The sequence below is a fragment of the Pipistrellus hanaki genome (assembly GCF_964339955.1).
Source record: "Pipistrellus hanaki genome assembly, chromosome: 4".
Taxonomy (NCBI): domain Eukaryota; kingdom Metazoa; phylum Chordata; class Mammalia; order Chiroptera; family Vespertilionidae; genus Pipistrellus; species Pipistrellus hanaki.
The window spans coordinates 69,726,750-69,734,983 of NC_140506.1; positions in this window are offsets into that span (position 1 = coordinate 69,726,750).

Genomic DNA, 8,234 nt, shown 5'->3' on the forward strand with positions numbered 1-8,234 from the left:
ATAGTTAAAGTGAGCATCATTGTTGACTTGACCTGGGACAGCAGTGGAAATCCAGAGAAGCTGAAGGATTTGAGGTATGGCAGAAGGTTTAAGATATCATTTAAAGGTAGAATCATCAGGTTTGGGTGACTATAGAAAGTGAGTGGAAAGGAATGTGAGGGATGACAATTCGTATTATTAGTAAGAGCAATTGTAAGAATCATCAACAGTGAGAGGGAAAATTGAAATTTTAGAAACATGAATATCTTGTTAATTTTTTTTGTTGTCCTTTAGTTATGTAGACAAAGTTTTTAATCATCTATTTCACTTTACATAAATTTACAAACTCTCACTTGACTCAAACTACAATATCTTTGCTGACCCCTGGTGTTAGTTAGATTCTTTGGTTGCAGATAGCAGAAACCACTCAAAGTAATTCAAGTCAGAGGAGTTTTATTGCAAGGATTTGCAGAGAAAAATAGAGTTTGCAGCCACAGTGGCCAGACCTCGCAGGCACCCGGGTAAACCTACTGATGCTTAGGAAAGGACTGGCATCCAGAAAATATTTTAACAAATGCAACATGATTCAGGGGCCCAGTGCTACTTTTTCTAACATGATGATGGGCCTCTTTTTTGCAGCTAACAAGAATAAGCTCTTCTATATCTACTTTTTTCTGAGTGTCTTTTCAGTTTCAATTCACATACTAACTGATTTTCTGGAGTTCCCAATTCTAATTTCTAAGAAAGATGCATTGTGGTAGCTGTTGAGTAACACACTAATGCTAAGCTACCTCACAAGCTGCTTGTCTGTCTATAAATTGGTTTCCTGTCTGTAGTAACCTCCCTGGCCCTCCATGGTCAGAACACTGATACTTTTCAATAAGGGGCTTATGAAAAATAAGTGATTTTATGAAATGCTTTCGGCAGGGATTGGGCAGGTGACACAGTATCTCTCAAATCTATAGGCAAGACAGATACCATGAGGATAAAAGATTTTGCTCCAGCATCTTTTCATTTTATGTACTTTCTCTTAAATTTTTTTTTATTTCCTCTGAACTATGAATAAGTAGACATGGGCTGGCCCTGAAGAACCCCATCACTTTTAAACACTAAAATAGAAAATAACAGTTGCTTTATGATTAGGCAGAGATGTGAATGGGGGTGCAAACAAGTGATGCCAAGAATCCCTCCAAGGTGGGTGACACAGAATAGCCACTTTAAAGAGTGTTCTAAGAAACCAGTCTCACTGGGGACCCCTTTTGTACTTAAAATCACTTTAATTTATCATCACATTTCAGGAAATTAAAAAAATGGAATAGCAGTTATTTCCTGCCTTTCTCTTTTGCTTTGAAAAGCATGAGGTGTCCTGGTGAGCTCAACATACTCCAAGGATGATGACAAAACTTCTTTCTAACAGCTAATAATTTAATAAAATGACTGTGTAAAAGGCTGCAGTTGTTACAAATGGGTTGGAAGGCACATGTTTCAAAAATGTTTTTCTCACTCTCCCCCCACCCTTCTTTCTTCCTTTCTGTTTTCAAAGTCCAGGTTTTTGGACATCCTGAGCTTTTTGCATGTAAATCTGCGTGGGTGGATGTGATGAGAAGCAGTTGAATAAACTTCCCCTGGAGCCGCTCAAGTTCTTGTAGAGGCTAACAGAGGGCAGGAGCTGATCAAATGGCCCAGACTTAACAAGAGATTCCGGAGTGCTGATTTTAATTCATCAGCTTCCTTTTACCCAAATGCTAATGGAAATATTTTCTTTAAAATAGAAAAATAGAAAGCCTGATTAAGGTTTATTGGGGAATTATAACCTTCTGCATGTCATAACCTATGTGTGTAATCATTAAACTGTAGGTTTACCCTTTTGCTTATTTGTAGTAAATAAAATTGGAAGCACTTAAGACACTTTGTGGCACCTAAATTTATAATATTTATAATCTTATTGTATAGCTATATAAGTTTGTATCTGTTTTTGAATCCATACATACTTGTGTGTATTGGGAATATATTTCACATCCTAGGAAATGGTATACTTGATTTCTGGTTTCAGACACTCAAAATGTAATAGGAATGAATATATAGAACTATAGACTCGGGCGCAACTCAGCAAATTGGTTTTATCTCATAAACTCAATGTTTGAAAGAAATTAAACCTGACTTAAAAGAAATGGTAGAAGTTGCTAATGGCTCTATGAAGACTGCAAAAGAATATTTGTGTTATTTCTTTTCATTGTGAAAATGTGATTCTGTAGTTTTTGTACATAGTAGGCGTTCAAAATACCTTAATTATTCCTTGTTTACTGCTTTCTCTCCATTCACTATATCTTACGGTGGAATATATTTTCCTAATTGTTTTTTTCCGTCATTACCATAAAAAATAATTTTCTGTAGCTTAAGGTATGGTGGCAGCCATCTACTTGAAATGAATGAAGTGGATTATATATAAGTCTTGTTATACATGATGTTTGTTTACTTATTGCTTTTATTAACCAGCTGTACTTAAATCTCTCTGAAATGAATGCTTAGACTTTGAAGACCATGCTAAAAATAATACACACCACACAAGTTTTATTCTATAGGATGAAGGAAGCAAGAATTTGAGAAGACAAAGAATAAGAAAAAGTCATGAAATAGAAGTATAAAAATATATGTATTTGCGTGTGTTTTTGCTGGTGCATGAAATAGTTCATATAGTTATTTATTTTTGAAATTTAGGAATTCGTTTTTTTTCTTCTTTTTTCTTTTTATTGAATTTATTGGGTGACACTGGTTAACAAAATTATACAGGTTTCAGGTGACAATTCCATAGCATATCTAAACTGTACACTGTGTATTCTCCATCTAAAATTCAGGAATTGTTAAAAGGGAAAGTGAGTCAGAAAATTGAGCTCAGCAAAAGTAATGGAGTTAAATGGGAAGGCAGCTTATACGAGGTACATTCCATGGGAATCAGTGTTATTTCTGAAAACACTAAATTTAGACTTTTTCTTTTTCTACTTATTATCTATTTGGGTTATCACCTAAGCATTATAATGTTCCTTTGATGAAAGAAAGGGAAAATAGTAAGTGTTTCTGTATGGAAAATTGAAAAGTGAATTTTTTCTCTCTATTGAGAGAGCATAATTTGCTAACTTATATAAAATTGGCCCTACACCTTTATAAAACTTTATTATATACTAGAGGCCCAGTGCATGAAATTTGTGCACTTGAGAGGGAGGGTCCCTCAGCCCGGCCTGTGCCCTCTCGCAGTCTGAGAGCCCTCAGGGGATGTCCAATTGCCAGGGAACGGGCCTAAGCCAGCAGTCAGACATCCTTAGCACTGCTGTGGAGGCGGGAGAGGCTCCTGCTACCACTGCTGCGCTCGCCAGCTGAGAGCCCGATCAGGGGCAGGTCCAGCTGGCCAACCTCCCACATCCGCTCGCCCAGTCAGTCTGCCCAATCAGCCCCAATTGGGGCGGGACAGCTGGACCCCATCTGTGCACAAATTTGTGCATCAGACCTCTCATGTAAAATAAAATCATGGATGATAAATTTAGCATCTTTACCATAATGTCTTAAACTAGATTTTGTAGCACTAACTTATTACGTTACATAAAAATTAGATAATGTATAATTAAACCGAATGCTTTAGTGTCTAGGCTGAGCCAAAAGAATGCTTATGAGAAGACCACATTCAAGTATAAGTAGAATTGTCGTGCTTGCCATGATTGGTATTTATGAATAGTATGTCTTGTTTTGGTATGTTCAGCATTCCTCTTCCTTATATCTGATGAAAGCAACTCTTACCTCCATGTAGACATGGTAGAGCTCCCTATCATGTTCCCCTCCCTACAAATCTGCTCCTTTCCCAGTCTGTGTACTAATTGAGAGCTTCTTAAAGGAGAAGTAATTATTACCATTGTCAAGCAAGGGATGCTGGGCAGGAATTTAGGAGGAGATGGGGGGGGTTGTGCTCTCTCTCTTCTCCAACTCCTCCTGACTCTACTTATATCTTGCTCTAGATCCTGACTCCCTGCCTTTTTCAATACTAACTTTAACTTGGGACTAATAATCTAACTTTTGGACAGGTCTCTGTGGTTCTGCAAGAAAGAGACCATCTGTGGTCCAAGCTGCTCTGTCTAAAATCAGAGCAGTAAGAGCATATAGCATTGCTAAAACTTACCTTTCTGTTGGCAGACATTAATCCTAGATGGCTGGGTCAGATCAGCATGGACTACATATATTCCTCCAACCCAAACAACGGGACAGGCACAGGACTCAGGCCTGAATAACATAGGAACCATCCCTTTGTCCAAGGTGAGTAGTTCAAAGAGGAGAATGTGACTCTAAGCAGACGTTCAGAATATTCCCAAAGACTTGTTACGTGGATGGTGTGGCCAAAGGATATCTCTATTAGTATGGTATTGAAAGTTGTAAAAATGACTTAAGCAGGATATTTAGTGGGCATCTTTTATTTAATTTAATTTAGTTTAATTTAATTTTGTTAAATTTTATTTTAAGTGATTGTTCTGGCTGAACAGGAAATTTAGATAGTTATGGCCTGATTATGGAGAACCTTGCATACTAAAGTAACCAACTTGGTCTTAATTCTAGCATTGTTGGAGAATCATTTACTGGCTTAAATAGGGAAAAGATATGTCCAGATTAGCATTTGATATATGTCACTCTATCCACCTTGTTGCAAAAATATCTGTAATAACAAATAATGGTTTTAGTGGGGGTTTTTTATTTGTTTTAAATATATTTTATTGATTTTTTACAGAGAGGAAGAGAGATGGATAGAGAGTTAGAAACACCGATGAGAGAGAATCATCGATCAGTTGTCCCTTGCACAACCCCCTACTGGGGATGTGCCCAAAACCAAGGTACATGCCCTTGACTGGAATTGAACCTGGGACCTTTCAGTATGCAGGCCAACGCTCTATCCACTGAGCCAAACCGGTTTAGGCAACAAATAATGGTTTTAATAATGACACAGAATGTTAAGTTAATGAATACAAAATAATATAGAGAAAAACAATTTATGATATATTTTCAAGAAAAATTTTGAAATATATTTTGAACCTATAATATATAACTATGGTGGGGGGGGGGGGGAGTTCTAACCATGACCGGTTTGGCTCAGTGGATAGAGCATTGGCCTATGGACTGAAGAGTCCCAGGTTTGATTCCGGTCAAGAGCGTGTACCTTGGTTTTGGGCACATCCCCTGTAGAAGGTGTTCAGGAGGCAGCTGATTGATTTTTCTCTCTCATTGATGTTTCTAACTCTCTATACCTCTTCCTTCTTCTCTGTAAAAATCAATTATATATATAAATGTATTCTAGAAGATGGCTGCTGACGGGAAGACAGACTGAAAGTTAGTGTGTGAGTGAGAAAACAAAGGGAGAGTGTATGGTTGCACAGGAAGTGTTTGTTGGTGAGTGGAGGGACAACTATACTCCTGGAGACTATGGAGGACTTCCGGACAGGGCTCCCCTGACAGGGCAGCCCCCACTGCTGCTGGGTTCCCTCCCAGAGCCACTGGCTTGGATGCAGAGAATACGTCATCTTGAAGGGGAAAATGGATGCTATCAGAAGCCTGAAAAGCCCAGGGAATCTACAACTACGGCACCCACCAAACAGCTGGGAGCACAAGAACACCGGTCCCCAAATGGCGCAAGCATGCAGATTCAGAGGAGTTTTATACTCCCTCATGGAAAGGAGAGAGAGAACTACTTAGCCAGACACCAGAGAAGAGAGATCATGGGGAGACAAAGAAACAGCCCACATATGAAAGAAAAGCAGGCATCACCAGAAAAGGAAGTAAATAAAATGGAGGCAAGCAACCTATTAGAGAAAGAATTCAGAGAAATGGTCATAAGGTGAATGAAAAGAATGAAAGACAAATTTGACAATATGTGTAAGAACCAAGAGGAAATGCAGAAGAACCAAGAATAAATGAAAATTGGCATTGTTGCTGTAAGAACTCAATAGAAAGCACAACAGTAAACTAGAAGAAGCAGAGGACCACATCAGTGAGCTAGAAGACAAGATAGGAAAAAATACCCAAGTAGAACAGCCTCTAGAAAAAAATATTAAAAAGCAGGAGGAGAGTCTAAGACAGGGGTCGGCAACCTGCGGCTCCGGAGCCGCATGCGGCTCTTTTGAACCTTTGCTGCGGCCCCCAGCAGGTGCGACACTAGCAGGGCAGATAGCAGGGTGGGGCGGGGAGCTGTATCACTTATGTTGCAATGGTTTTGCGGCTCCGAGGTTTTTTTTTTTCCTTCGAAAACGGGTCCAAGTGGCTCTTTATGTCTTAAAGGTTGCCAACCCCTGGATTAGGTGCTCTCTTGGGGGGTCTGAAAGGGGACATTTCCAAGGTGCTCACCTAGATGCACAGACACACTGGTCTGGCCTTGCTTAAGACAAAGATAAGCCTTTTAATAAAGAAGCTGTAGGCTTGGGACATAACTGCTCACCATTAGCTGCCCAGTTAGGAATGCATGGTCACATCACCCTGTGAGGCTTCTTTCCATAGAACCCCATTTTCATCCTCAGAGGCCATTTAACCCAGTGGTCAGCAAACTGTGGCTTGAGAGCCACATGTGGCTCTTTGGCCCCTTGAGTTTTTAGCAAAGGCCAGCTTAGGAGTATTCTAATTAAGTTAATAACAATGTACCTACCTACATAGTTTAAGTTAAAAAAAAAATTTGGCTCTCAAAAGAAATTTCAATCCTTGTACTGTTGATATTTGGCTCTGTTGACTAATGAGTTTGCCGACCACTGGTCTAAGGGAACTTTGGAACAATACTAAACAAAACAGCATCCGCATAATAGGGGAACCAGAAGGAGAGAAAACTGAGCAAGGAATAGAAAACCTGTTTGAAGAAATAATGACAGAAAACTTCCTTGATATAGGGAAGAAAACACCCACACAAATCCAAGAAGCTCACAGAGTCCAAAGCAAAACGAACCCCAAAAGACCGATGCCAAGGCACATTATAATTAAATTGGCAAAAACCAACAATGTAAGAATCTTAAAAGTGGCACAGAAAGACAGAAAATTACCTACAAAGGATCCCCCATCAGAATAGTGACTGATTTCTCAACAGAAACACATCAGGCCAGAAGGGAATGGAATGAAATATACAAAGTCATGCACAGGAAGGGTCTGAATCCAAGAATACTGTACCTAGCAAGGCTATCAATCAAAATTGAAGGTGAAATCATGAACTTCACAGACAAAAAAGGACTAAGGGAATTTATTACCACCAAACCAGCAATGCAAAAAAATGCTAAAGGAACTGCTCGAAAAAAAGAAAAAGAAAAAAAAAATAGGAAGCAAAGAAGGAACAAAGGGGTAAAGAATAAAAATGGTGACAAACAAGTACCTATCAATAGTAACTTTAAATGTCAATGGATTAAATATCCCAATAAAAAGACATAGGGTAATGGACTGGATAAGAAAACATAACCCAAATATCTGCTGTCTACAAGAAACCCACCTCAGACTGTGGGTAAAGGAATAGAAAAAGGTTTTTTAGGTAAATGGAAATGAAAAAAAAAGCTGGGGTAGCAATACTTACATCTGACAAATTAGATCTCAAAGTAAAGGACTTAAAAAGAGATAAGGAAGGCCACTTCATAATACTAAAGGGAGTAATCCAACAAGAAGAAATAACTCTGGTAAACATATGCACACTCAATACAGGATCAGCACCCAAATACATAAATAAAATAAAATAAAATAATAAAATAAAATAAAATAAAAAATAAATAAAATAAAATAATAAAATAAAAAAATAAAATAAAATAAATAAAATAAAATAATAAAATAAAATAATAAAATACCTCCCACAGGATATCAAGGGAGAGCTTGACGGCAATCAATCATAGTAGGGGACTTTAATACCCCACTATCACCATTGGACAAATCTTCTAAACAAAAAAATCAGCAAAGAAACATTAATCCTAAATGATACACTAGACCAGATGGAATTAAGTGACATCTTCAGAACATTTCACCCCAAGAAGAAAAATAAAAAACATCATGACAACAAACAACAATGAAAACACAATAATCAAAAATCTACGGGACACAGCGAAAGCAGTCTTGAGAGGGAAGTTCAGAGCTCTACAAGCCTACTGCCTAAAACAAGAAACAATGGTAATAAATTACCTAACCCTACAACTCAAAGAGTTAGAGAGTAACAAGTAAAGCCTAGTGTAAGCAGAAGGAAGGAAATAAAAAAGATCAGAGTGGAGATAAAT